This window comes from Stegodyphus dumicola, chromosome 11, assembly GCF_044657685.1.
Source record: "Stegodyphus dumicola isolate Sdum_Otavi_A_Nest chromosome 11, ASM4465768v1".
NCBI classification, from domain to species: domain Eukaryota; kingdom Metazoa; phylum Arthropoda; class Arachnida; order Araneae; family Eresidae; genus Stegodyphus; species Stegodyphus dumicola.
The window spans coordinates 124,721,957-124,736,712 of NC_140778.1; the positions used below are offsets into that span (position 1 = coordinate 124,721,957).

Genomic DNA, 14,756 nt, shown 5'->3' on the forward strand with positions numbered 1-14,756 from the left:
ATATACTAAAGAAATCTATTATCTTCCGCAGAGAAAGATGAAACTTATATCACTTATAGCCAGATCTGATTTAGGGTTAACGCTGTTTCAAGTACTCCCTTCCATATAATGTACTCCGATATAAAGCTTTCAATAACTTAGTATAAGTTGGCCATTGTGAGAAAAGACAAAATTTTCCTAAAGAGTTTTCCAGCACACACGTACCTACTCTTATCTTATGAAGATCAACTTGAAAGAGGCTCGAAGCTTTTAACTTGAAACACAAAAATTCAAAAAGTTAGTTATAGGCACCCCACGCAGCATGCATTCGTAAATTGCACGCGAAAAATACGTGCAGTATACGATTGGCCATTCGTGTAACAAACGTTAAATTTGAACGTAAAAGCTTCATAAAAAAGTGTCCAGGAAAAAATAGTAGATATTTACGTATATTTTTACTAAAAAATGGGTAGATTCATGCAAATCATTGTGCTTTATTCGTATTTTTTACGTATAATACACATACATTTCAAGGGCTTAAGTATATTTTCGGTGCAAATTAACGTATATTTACCGCCTATACGTTAATCTTCCCTTTCTTATACTTCGTATATTTTTAGTGAAATTTTACGTAAATTTGAGCATTTTTTTTTTACTTTTCACAAACGCATACTTTACGTCAATTTTTCCAATTTTTTTTACTGTGCATATTAGGAATAATTTTGGTAAAAATTCATTTTTCATAAATTCTACATATATTTTTACAGGTTATTTAATACCATAATTCTATCATTATATGCTGATAATATACGCACATTACCAATGTAAAAAAGCGATTTTAAACATATTTGATTTTCATAGACCTGTGCTTTTAGTTGCATACGTTATGTTTACTTTATAAGTAAGCAGAGTATTCTGATTGCTAAAACAAATGAAACTTCATTTGTTTCACCAATCAGAATTTCATTTGTTTTGCCAATCAGAATTTCATTTGTTTTGCCAATCAAAATTTCATTTGTTTTGCCAATCAGAATTTCATTTGTTTTGCCAATCAGAATCATTTCTTTATTATATTCGGAATAAAGATGCCCGGAAAGCTCATGATGATAATTTCGTTTTGATTGTTGGAACTGGTTGATAAATTGAAAACCGGCCTCCGCAAGTATGCAGGTACTTTTCTTTCATGCTGTAGCGCTCTTAACAAAAGTTTATCTTTTAGAAAAGTAGCCGACTTGCATAAAGGTACCACACTTTCATAGTGCAACCCAAAGTTTTCTCCTTACGTAAATTCCTTGTGATTTTTGCCATCAAATACAATGGTTTAACGATCCTACTTCCAATCCCAAATGTTGCATTTCTGATGCCACAGAGGTTGTTCGCACATTTTTTAGACGATTTTGGTTTGCTATTAAAAACATCTGGCTAAATCTTTTTTTTTTAACTGAAAATACATTTTTGAAAATAAAAACTCTGATCTGACAACTGACAGTTTTGTTTTCATGCACAATAGCCTTTTTTAATGAAACAATGGATGGGAAGCTTCGTTTGTGCTTTTTTCAAAGACATTTATTCTTATCTGGTTATTAAAAAATGTTGTGAATGTCATGATTGTCAACCAGAGAGGAAAAAATGTCAGAGTTTGTGTTCAGGTGGAAATATTGTTCCAAATACATATACAAGATAAAAATAACGGAAAGTTTCGAAAGATTATAAGATATTTCTCCCGGGTTCTTAGCATGCCTTCGTAGTGTAGTGGTCTGTACGCTGGGCGCGTATTCCAGAGGCCCATGGTTCGATTTCCGGCGAGAGAGTTGCTTATTTTTCATCACTCCTGCTTCCAGAAAAGAAAAAAAAACCTAATGTCTCTACAGTGGCGCCCAAACTAAAAAATGGTGGATGATGATTCTCCACACCCAGGATTTGGCGATTGGGTCCCCTAAAAACCCCAATCGCCCTTTGAAAGGGGGAGTATATACGGTATTTCTTCCGCCTTCTTAGCGTGCCTTCGTAGTGTACTGGTCTACATGCTGGGCGCGTATTCCAGAGGCTGGTGGTTCGATTCCCGGCGAGGGCGTTGTACATTTTTCTTCATTCCTGCTTCCAAAAAAAAAAAATACCTAACGTGTCTACAAGGTGTACAAGGTAAGATCTTTAATGTTAAAAGAATATCCGCCAAGTCAAAGGACAGTTGCAAAATCATTAAAATGCTCACTGTCAATTGTAAAGAAAGTGATTAATGCTGATTTGAATTTTAAAAAGACAAAAAGAAAAACGTAATGTGCATCGCCTTTCTCCACGACATATCGGCGAACGCAGAACGCTCTGCACAATTCTGTATGAGAAACATTTATCCGAACAAAAAATGGAAAAGTGTTGTGAAAATAGACGAATCTTAGCTGTATTTAAATGAATGAAATAAAAAGTGATCCATTTATTATCACCAAAGCGTAGAAAAATATCTTAAAATAGGGTTCAAAGAATCTAAAGAAAGTTTTCCAAGGGGATTTATGATTGTCGTTTGTTTTTCGTATAACAGCAAATTAAAAAGAAAAAGTGTGAAGACAAATGTTTAGACCAATTCGGAATATTATCAGGAATACACCTGATACCCAGGTTTGAAATATGAAACATTTTCTCTTTATCCACAGTGCTATCAACAGAGTAGTACAGCATCAAGACAAAAGAAGCAGCCACACGTCAAAATCTACTGTTAATTTCTTTGAAAAAATGGAACACGAAAAAGAGTATTAAGGCCGTTTCACTCATATCCCGACTAAATCTCTTCATATAATGCCCATGGGTTTTTGTCCTTCTGGTCTTTTAGAAAGCGGATTGTGTAAACGTCGACCTACGACCTTCTTTAAATCTGTTCAAAAGGAATGGGGATAAAATACCTCTTCCGATGGTTTAAAAGACTTTACGATCTTGGAAATTACGCTGTAGAAAGATAGTGAAGAATAAGCGTTATCAAACTAAACATTTGAAACACAAAAATTATAGGTAAAATATTTCTGTAAGTACAATTAAAATTATTTAAAAAATGTGTAACGACCTCTGTATGTAATGCGATGCCTTGGATACTTCACACCAACTTAAAAATCCTTTACAGCAATGATCCGGTTTCTACGAGAAAGTGAACGATTCTCAAATATTATACTGCATCTAATAAACTTTATCTTTTAGCTTCCAGCAAGCTCCGGATTTAAAACAAACAAGATATAAAGTTTATTTTTAGGTGCATTAGTGATTACTATGTAGCTTTTACGGAATGTTGACAGTACCATTTTTCCTCGTAACATTCTCGAAACTCTTTTCAACCCGTCTACTTTTAGCTGGATTAAGGTATTTTATATTAGTATTTGCACCTTTGATGAAAACACTTTTTTTTTTATTATACTAATCTGAGTAATAATCTTCTTACTACTGAGTATGAAAAAAAATGTTTGCTTATTAAGATAATTATCACGAATGATGGTCGATATTATTTTTATACATTCTAAAATCTTTCCGATGTAATCTGATTAAAATGTTTTCTGACGGACATAAAATAATGATTGAAAACTATATGCCTCCAAGCATACTTAAATTACCATAAATTATATTCAAGAAAATGCTTCATTAGTGTTAGTTAAATGTTCTCCGATTTCATCTAAGTAACAATACTCTTATTTTGGGAAATGTATTAGAAACATACTTTAATCTTGTATGTGAATCATAAGTATTATAAAAGATTTGATGTTGACACCACATGATTTTGTTGTACGCCTGTTAAAATTATGCATATTTTTTGCTGCACTTCGTTTAAACTTATTTCATCTGAAAGTGTAATACGTTCCTTTGATTCTTTAACCAGGTGAATATTTACCCAATTGCTAAAATATTAATTTTTATTAACATCAGATATTTATAAAATTATTGATTCAACAATCTTACATGGATTATTAGGAGAGAGAAGTCCTTTTATTCCTCTTTAAATAAATGTAAATATTTTATTAATCCCAGTCTGTTAAATATTGCAACAGCTGTTGTTGTTGTTTTTGTAACTAATCTGGCTTGTTTGATATCAGAACCAGCCAACGAAATTCATTTTGGCAAACAGCCAAGGAAATTCGTTTTAGCAAAAGAGCAAGATTGCGCTGATAATTGGCCAGATCCTTGGGCACCATACAAATGACACTACGACTTTGTTTGATATCAGAACAAGCCAACGAAATTCATTTTGGCAAACAGCCAACGAAATTCGTTTTGGCAAAAGAGCCAAGATTGCGCTGATAATTGGCCAGATCCTTGGGCACCATACAAATGACACTACGACTTTGCTTAATTCCGTCTTCAATTGTGAAGGAGAAAATCCAGGGAAGGAGACGGCTCTGAGGGTTTTCCACACCTCTTTCCCTACCGGCAACCTCTCGAGAGGACTTTCCGCTCGCCTCATATTTACAGTGCCTCCATATTTATACTCCTCCTCATATTTAGATATTCTGTATTTTTACCAGCATCCATGCCTTCTGAAGGATTCATACCCGGAGCCCATCGCTACAGTAGTAAGTGTCTCTATGCACTATCCCGTTTGGACGGCATTGTAATAGCTAATGTATATAATTTGCATGTAATTTTACAAAATTAAATATATTTACCGTACACGTATGTCTGATTTTAGAAGCGTTTCCAATCATATGATAATTAAATACAGCCCCAGTGGGCCACAGACTGCAGTGCACCAAATTCTGCTCTCTTGATCTTGGGTCCCGGAGGGCGTCATATGTCCTGGGCAAGTGGTCAGCTTGTTGCAGGATCACCAGTGTTTAGTCTCCAAGCGATCTTGATATTCATTTTGTCGACCCACTCAAGGGATGAAAGGATGAGTCAACCTTGCCCAGCCCGGGGATCGAACCCCGGACCTTTAGTGCGGTTGCCACTTCGCCACGGGGGTTATTTAATCTAAAAATCTCATAAAATTTCTTTTCTTTTCCCACAATACCTTCGCACTCATATAGTACAAAAATTATATACAAATGCAAAAACCAAATTACCTAAAAAGGCTAAATATTAATCAAATACTATATAAAAATAAAAATTAACCCTGTTTACAGAATTTAAGAATCAATTTAATTTCAAAATTGAAAATTAAATTGTATAGTCATAGTATATATCCTAACACTAGGGCTGGCTTATTTAAGTGAAAGAAAAGAACCAAATTTTTGCAAAATAAAATTCTGTCAAATTAAAAAATAAAATTGTAATTTTTGGAGCGAATTTTGCATTTATTTATAAAATGTATAGTATATTTTTATCTTATGTATAAAATTATAAAAAATTCAGCAGCATCTTATATTCCGGTAAAAAAGAGATCCGATTGACTGCTTTGTAACCAACTTAAACTTCAAGCTCCCCGTAAACGTGAATAAAGTCACTTTTCTTGCTAAAATATTAAGATGCGTCTTACATAAATAACCTTTCAGTAAAATATCAAATATTTATACACGTATTCATGCGAAAGTAGCATTCAGTGGTCAAACATGGCGGCGTTCGAGTAGTGTTTCGTTACCCTTTACCATTCTAAACACAAGAGCTCGTAAAGTTTTACGTTTTAGTAAATAGGGCTTCCACTCTTAAGGGGCCTGTCACGAAATCTTATAAACGACCGAACACCTCCCTTACCTTCCTCCAAGAATGCTATCGTGTCATAAAATTGATAGTTCATACGAAACTCGACTATCGCTGAAGCTACTTGCACGTTCCAACAGCCAAAGAGAGGGAGATGGAGGACATCAGAAGTACTCTCCCCATATTTGACACGACGTTAAAAAGCGGTTCAGATCTTTGGAGATATGAGTCAGAGCAAAGTGCTTTTTACCTTTCACTACGTTGCTTTGTGTTTGGGTGTGTCAATCATAAATGGATAGTGAGTTGTTGAAAAGGTGTGGACGTGGAGAAGAAAATTTAACAGAATGGCTGCATGTTAGAGGTTAACGCAGGCGTTGAGATTTTTCACTCAGGTTGTGCTGTCAGATTTTTATGTGACCATACATGCTCTTGAATTCCAGTACCTTCAATAGCTAAAAATTTAAGCTAGAAGGAAACTAAATTTTCTAAATCACGAATCTTACAAACTTTCGAGTTTCGAATTTATTGTAAAATAATAATAATTATAATTATAATATATGTGTAAGAAAAATAAAAAAATGTGTAAAAGATCAATTATAATTTAAATTAGCAACGTAAATTAATTTTCCTTGTGTAATCTAAAAATAGTAATCTCTCTTTGCACTGCGTCATTTCCAGACTAATCCATGTCATATGATTCTTACATAATTCTGATGACGTAAATGGAATTAAAACTCAAACAGCCAATAATAATGTTACAGCAGGTATTAATTATTCTATCAAAACGCGCTGAGAACCAAAACTTGCGCAGTCTGAACTAAGCTTTCACCCTGAACATAGCGTACTTTCTTGCTACACTTCTGCATAGCTGCACTACTGTATACTGCTTCCTCCTTGGTGCAAAGTCATCAAAAATATAAACCCCTCGAAATAGGCACAAATAATGTGCCGTGAAGTTGTCTGCGGCCGTAACATGTCTTTTGAAATGAAATAAAAAAATGTTATCTGCTTCGGCTGTCAGTTTCCTATTCGTTGTAGATCGGTGTTTCAGCATTCTACGACTATATATATATATGATTATAAGTGAGGTTGTAAGAACAAACGAAAAAAGATCAATTTTGGTCAAAATTTTGCGCATTGTGCTGCAAAATTAAGGAAATTAGAAGATAAATTTTAGTGCGCACGCCAAAAAGTTACCAAAAACTGTGGTTCCGTGAAAACTCCAACATAAGCATATTTAGTTGCTATGAAATGTGTGAAAGAGGAGAAAAAAAATTTGAATAATTAATTTAATAAAAAAGCTATATGCTAAACAAATTTGGTAATTTTTAACACAGTAAAAAAAAAAAACAAATCAATTGAACGAGGTAAAATAAAAATAGTAGCCTATATGCTAAACGAAAAAAGTAGATTATAAAACACAGTAAAATACTAACCAATTGATCAAGGTAAAATATAAAAAATATTAAAATTAAGAAGCGGTAAATGGTCAATTAGCCCAACTCAAAGTTCATTTTGGCTTTTCAAGGGAAATTTTTTAAAATGAATTTCGAACGAAGCCAACTCCATTATGCGTTTCGCCGAAACAGGCAATTGAAACTTTGCGCGACAAATTTTTAATGAATTAAATAAACTATGTCAAAAAACTTTAGTCTCAAATATATATATATAAAACTCCCTGTATATATATATATATATAACTTCCTGTATATATATATATATATATATATATATATATATATAACTTGTATATATATATATATATATATATATATATATATATATATGTGTGTGTGTGTGTGTATGTGTGTTGTGTGTCTGTGTGTGTGTATATATATATATATGATAATTCTAGTTGTAGTAAATTCTAGTTGTTGTGTGTCTGTGTGTGTATATATATATATATATGATAATTCTAGTTGTAATTCTGTTGTAGTAAATGGAAGGCCTTTTTATGCATCCCCCTCCTTCGCAGCTCAGAACTATCTACTCGCCTATGCTATCGGAAGGACTTTCATTCCTTCTCTCCGAAAACAAAGTGCTTTTTTTTTTCTTTCTTCGACTAAGTTTCTGCCTACCAGCAGCCGAGCGGTAGAGTCGCTGAACACTGGTAATTCGGTCTGAGGTTCGAATCCTGTGAACGGGCTGGCTACGTGGACGTTTTCGTGGGTATCCCCGTGTGTAACGTGTGTACGAGCCAGTTTCTCTTTGAAAGTCCTCCACGAGGGCATACCTCCAATTAGGAAGATAGCCTTCAAGGCTTTGCCTTAATCACACAAAGCAAAATTAAAGCTTCCTTCAGGTGCTCTTCAAATGTCAGCCCTTTATGGCACACCTTCAGTGAACTGATTAAGTGTAGGAAAAGTCATCTCTTCTGAATAACATTATACCACTCAAAGTATCAAAGAATCAAATGGAAGGTGACTATTCTCGAAAGAATTACCGTTTCGAATACCGAAGTGTACGTTACACATTTTCAAAAACGTTGTTATCCAAAATACACCATCATCAAATGCGAATCTGAACATTCCTACTTTTATGGAGAAATGTTATTCCTGCAAAAGTTTCACAACACAAGCACATATTTCAAAATTTAGCTGAGGATTAAAAATATCGCAATTCGCATTTAGAACTTTAGAAACAGCATGTGCGAATATGGCGATGTTGCAAACTTAAAAGTTAATAATATGGTTACCTGAAGAATTGTTATGCGCATGGTTGCCAGAGTTTGGCGACTTAATGCAAATTTCACAACTTTTTCCGAGGTGGTTGCGATAAAAAAATCGCAATTCACATTTAGAACTTTAGAAACAGCATGTACGAATATGGCGATGTTGCAAACTTAAAAGTTAATAATATGGTTACCTGAAGAATTGTTTTGCGCATGGTTGCAAGAGTTTGGCGACTTAATTTCACAACTTCTTCCAAGATAGTTGCGATAATACCAAAGTACCAAATTCTTTTTTAAAAATACATGATTCAAAGAAACTTATCGAATAAGTTACGGAGACTTTTCCGAAATAAAATGTGAAACGTTATACTCCCGAAAAACACAAACCAATGTTACAAATATAACTGAAATTGCAACAATCTCTTTCATTTTGTTAGCAAATACTTCGGTTAGACATCAACAAATTTACTATTTTCAAAGTTTTATGTTAAGCGTTTAACCCTTCGGCAGTTGGCGTAATCTTCCCTCTCAGCCACGATGAATTTTGTGGGCTGCTCTGATATCAGACAACCGAGGTTAGTCACAACAACAATACTTCAGCGGTTGCGAGATTAAGCAATTCTTTCTTCTCATGGGGGTTAGAACAGATAGAGTAAGCATGACGTCACAAAATTGAAGCCGAGAAAATATCAAAAGCGTGACGTCACGACAGATGATGACCGCCGTGTAGCGTACGGATAAGAAGATAGTTTCAATTACTGCATTGAAACTGAAAATGGATTAATGCAAAGCTCAAGGAGGCAACAATCTTTCCGGCTGTGCACCAACTAACGTTGCATTTCATATGTGAATGCCATAAACTGATTTTACTATTTCTATACATTTGTTTCCATAACAACAAGGTTACGTTAGGATTCTTTGGCTTATGGAAGCGGCCAGTCGTGACGTCACACTATGCCATTTCATGGCTTCATTTTCACTGCACGGAACATATGGAGAGGGCTTACTCCATCTATACTAACCTCCATGTTTCTTCTCAAACTGCACGATACTTATCAGGCTTAAATTTATAATGCAAACTGGTTTGTTGTTTCCCACTGCGATGCGTAGTTGAGATCTTTGATGATCACCAAAAGGTTAAGTTATAAGGTATTTCTCCCGCTTTCAACGCGCCTTCGTGGTGTAACCGGTAGCACGCTGGGCCGGTATTCCAGAAGTCCGAGGTTCGATTCCCGGCGAAGGCGTTTGCTATTTTTCATCTTTCCTGCATCCAAAAGCATACCTAATGTCTCTACAGTGGCGCTCGAACTAAAAGGATTGAGGATGATGATTATCCATACCCAGGATTTGGCGACTAGGTCCCCTAAAACCCTAGTCGCCCTCAGGGGAGTATATAAGGTATTTCTTCCGCTTTCCAGCGTGCCTTCGTGGTGTAACGGTAGCACGCTGGCCCGTATTCCAGAGGTCCGTGGTTCGATTCCCGGCGAAGGCGGTTGCTATTTTTTTATCAGTCTGGCTTCCAAAAAATCCTAATGTCTCTACAAAGTTAGGATTCGAAAGTTTCAAATGTCGAACAAAGTCCAAAGATTAGAATTTTTAACACTTTTGCAAGATTCGCGGGATTTGAAGATTTGGGAATTGGAATGTTAAATCACTAACAGATATAAAATAATGTGCTTATTGTAAGTCAAGATATTTTAATCTGTGCTTTTTAAATAAGATATAAATTTCCTAAAATACTTTCGCCACCCCAAAAATTACATTATTTTTCCTTCAAAGAAGGTTTTCTGGATAATTTTGTAATAAAGGAACACTTGAAGTTACCACCACAGCTCAGCATATGGCTGGCTATAAGACAGTTATTAAATATACAGCATTTAGCACATTAGTATCATCAAATCCAATAACGATTAACTATCAATCCCATTAACTATTTTGTTAAAGTAATCCTATTAACCCAGAAGCTCTATCAATACTAAACACATGTTCGGAACCGAAATGAAATTTCAATAACTGCTATTTTGTGTTTCTGCTTGAGGCACTTACCAAAAATTTTTGTCTCAGGTTTCTGTTATAAGGTTTTAAAAAGAAATGCAAATGTAAATAACATGGTTGTTTTTTAAGCTAAAAATGAGTGTTCAACCATTTTTCGTTTCTTGAAAATGTACTGTTCTTTTTTAGCATCAATTTCCATCATAAATTTTCTCATTTTATATTTGATTCTCTAATCCAATTCGAAGATTTTTAACTATTTAAAAATTTCTAATTCTTTGAGAAAAGTTAACATTCATTAATAAAGTATTTTTATTACCCAACTTTTATTTAATGGTAATAATTATGTTTCATAGTTATAATAGAATTAACTAAAAACAGTAATAATTTGATTTAAGTGGTAACATATTTAACAGTATTTCTTTTAAAATAAACTTCCTTTAATAAAATACTAGACAAAACTAATATATAAAAATAATTTATTTTAAAATTATTTTAAATTAAAAAAAATTCTTAGCCCAGAAGGGCTATTCGTATCAAAGCGGCATTTTGTGTCTTTTCTACGTTGACTCGATTTTCAAACTGTAGCCACCAAATATTATCGTCCTATACTATATTTAAAAATGTTAAATAATGACGAATCTGAATAAATGTATGTATTGTGAAAAACTAACTAAACCTAGAACCATCAAATCTTGAATAACGTAGCCTTCTACCCAAATATGAGCACCTGGAAGACCGAAGCTTGAATTTCGGATTTGTTTTATTATCTTTTTCATACTTTTTAAACTTTTACGAATTTTTGTAGAATTAAGAAACTCATCGATTTCAAAGCAAACATTGGCAACACACTGTAAGAAATCAAATATTTTTATCTTCAGCGGTCGAGATTGTCTCTCAGAAATTCTAAAGATATGCTCTTTTTAAATATTTTTAGTCCAAACGGGCATTAATCCAAATGCTCTCGAAATGTGTATGTATGCGTAAATAAAAAAACACCCCTTTGCGCGCAATATAAAATCTGAAAGCTTTCAAATTTTTTTAACACTTGTTTTTATTTTTTCTTCCTTGTACGAAGTAAAAAGGAAGTATTGTAATCGCGAAAAGCTTCAGGCAGCATATTTCATCGAAAATATACACCTTGACCGCTTTCGAATGCAATTTAACGATGTTTATGCTTGATATCTGTACGTAAGGACAGAATAAAAGACTCTTTTCCTCCAAAAAAACTAAAAAACTGCTTTAAAATGAATTCTGAAGAGAATTTTTCGTGGCGTCTGTACGAACGTAAGTACGTATGTGCGTACGAACGTAAGTACGTATGTGCGTACGAACGTATCTCGCATAACTCAAAAACGAGTAGCCTCAGAAAGTTGAAATTTTGTATATAAGACTACTATAACATCAAGATGTGCACCTCGTATTTTGCTTTCAATCGGCCGCGCCAAACGTATATAAATATATTTATAAATATATACACTCTGTTACCCGGCTCAGTGATTTCAGTTTCTATACGCTTATATGTTTGTAAATTGTACATTTTTTGCTTTAAAAATGATTGAATTATGTTGTTTTTATCTTCCGGTTAAGGGTTTTATGCCTTTAGTAAATCCGTATGAAATATTTTTAGAATTATCAACAATTTTAAAATTGTTTAATATTGCTAAGCCTAATTTGATGGCGGCCATTGCTCTTGTTTGCATTTGAAACAGCTGAGTAGCGGATTTGTTGCCAATCTAGAGTAACTTAGCTTCGCAACAACAAAGATAACGCCTTCATTTATTATTTAAATCATGCTTAATCCTTTCTGGAATTTTTTCGAGGAAATAAGCTTTAAGATTTACTTCGTAATTTTTAATACAGATATTTTGAGTTTTTATGCATTTTTGCAATGTCGCGATGTGAAAACTGAATTAATTGAATGAGAAATTCTCAATCGTGTGTGAAAAACTGCTTCTTTTTTTGTTTTGTTTGCTTAATTTCTTTTATACATAGTTCTAGCTTTATTATAGTATTTGAATAGAACATGTGGCAACGATTAGATAATTCTTTAAATGATATACATTTTGTGCATTCTGAGTTGTAATACGAACGAAATATAATACTGTTAAATAAACCTAGCGCCAGAGTGTCGCTATGGTAAACAAAGTGAATTTTAAAGAATGCATTTATTTTATTGTGACTTATGCGCTGTCGGCGAAGTAGGTTTAATTCAATCCAATTAGTTTACATGAAATGCAAGAAAAAATGCGTATAATTTAATATTCCGTACAAGAAAGTCATGTGGTGTGCACATCAGATTTTTTTAAAACGCATACATTTGGCCGAGTCATTATGTATGTTACCGCAAATGACAGAAATCTAATTAATATCGACATTCTCAGGTGAATATCAACTTTCACATAATCGCTTGGTGTAAGTCCGAAATATTTGCTAAATATCCTTACTTCTCACTTACACCGGCAAATGTCGACATCCATCATGCACTGATAGTAAATGGCGAATAAAAATATTTTTGTTACATTTTTAAATCATACTTTGCTATTAAAACATATTATACGAGTATATCAGAATAGCGAAGAGTTTAAGTAACATCGCATGTAAATAAATTGCTGATGTTAAAACCAATAGTACGTTCTAAATGAGCAAATAAAATAACACCAATAATAAAGTTACTTTGTTATATGATTGACTTTACACAATCTTATTTATTGCAACAACTAATTAAACTGTTATGACACATTGAATTGCACAACTCTTGCTTTCATTTTGCATCTCTATATGTCTTCTAGGCTTCACGTTTCAATCTATACCACAGCATATCCTTGCTCGTCGAGGTACAGCAGTGATGGTTTTAAATGTATTAGAATATAACCAAATATTTCGACTTTCAAACGAATACATTTTTAACAAGTTTTTATTTTTATCAATAATATAATCACCCTCTTTATCAACAGCCTTTTGCCATCTAATGTGCAGATTTTCAATCCCGGACGGATAAAAATCAATTGGTTTTTGAGTAAAATATCTCGAGAGGACATTTTGGACATCATCCAAATTTTCAAATTTTTTGCCACTAAGAAAATATTGTAGGGATCCTAATAAATGGCAATCCAATGCTGCGATATCGGCCGAGTATGGTGGGTGAGTATGGCAGTACCTCCCACCCCAATTCATTAATTTTTTCCAGTGTTCGTCTTGCACAGTGTGGTCTTGCATTGTCGTGTTGCAGAATGATGCCTTTTCTATTGACAATCGCCGGATATTTTTCGATTAAAGATTGGTTCACTCGATCCATTGTTCACAATAAAGATCTGCATTAACAGTTTGTCCAGGTTTCAGCAATTCAAAATGAACAATTCCGCGGATACTCCATCAAACACATAGAAGCGCCTTTTCGAGATGTAAACCCTATGTAACCGCTATTAAAACTGCCTTTTGAGTTTAGGATTATCATATAGGACTTATTTTGTTGTCTCCACTAATTAATCGATCAAAACACGGTTCTGTACGGTGCCGTTGAAGCAATACGTTGCATGTGATGGATAAGGTTGGCTTTGTTCTTTTCGTACAGATTATGGGGGACTCAAACACCTGCTTTGCTCATTTTTCCATTCTGCTTTAAATGCTCTTGGATGGTCGACCAAGACTGGTTAAGAGTGTTTGACATGGATTGGCTTCCACTTCTGCCCTTAGCATGATGTTGTCGACATGCGCAGAAACAACATAACTTTCCGTTCCCCCTATTATTTGGTATGTGTTGGTATTCACTAGAGAATGATAATATTCTCCAGGTTTGGTCTTTCACGTTGGTTTGGTTTCACCAGGTTTGGTCACGTTAAACATATACACATCCAAAAGTATATTTTATAACTTTTTAAAATAACTCATATAAGTCAATCTTGAAACACGTCTAAGCAATTGATGTAGAATATTAGAAGAACAAAATCTGATGTGTACACCACATGACTTCCTTGTACGGAATATTAAATTATACGCTTTTTTTCTTGCATTTTATTTAAACTTATTGGATTGAATTAAACCTACTTCGCCGACAGCGCATAAACCACAATACAATAAATGCATTCATTAAAATTAACTTTGTTTACCATAGCGACACTCTGGCGCTAGGTTTACTTAATAGTATTATATTTTGTTCATATTATAACTCAGAATGCACAAAATGTATATCATTTAAAGAATTATCTAATCGTTGCCACATGTTCTATTCAAATACTATAATAAAGCTAAAACGATGTATAAAAGAAATTAAGCAAACAAAACAAAACAGAAACAGTTTTTCACAGACGATTGAGTATTTCTCATTCAATTAATTCAGTTTTCACTTCGCGACAAGGCTAAAATACATAAAAACTCAAAATATCTATATAAAAATTTACGAAGTAAATCTAAAACGCTTATTTCCTCGAAAAAGTTCCAGAAATGATTAAGCATGATTTAAATAATAAATGAAGATGTTATCTTTCTTGTTGCTAAGCTAAGTTTC

General features: G+C 33.7%; 1 protein-coding gene across 2 annotated transcripts in view; it reads left to right on the forward strand.

Annotated features, from left to right (window-relative positions):
- Positions 1-14,756, forward strand: part of LOC118183673 (carbonic anhydrase-related protein 10-like) — a 1,099,923-nt gene that overhangs the window by 601,173 nt on the left and 483,994 nt on the right. The gene's annotated exons all lie outside the window — the stretch shown is intronic.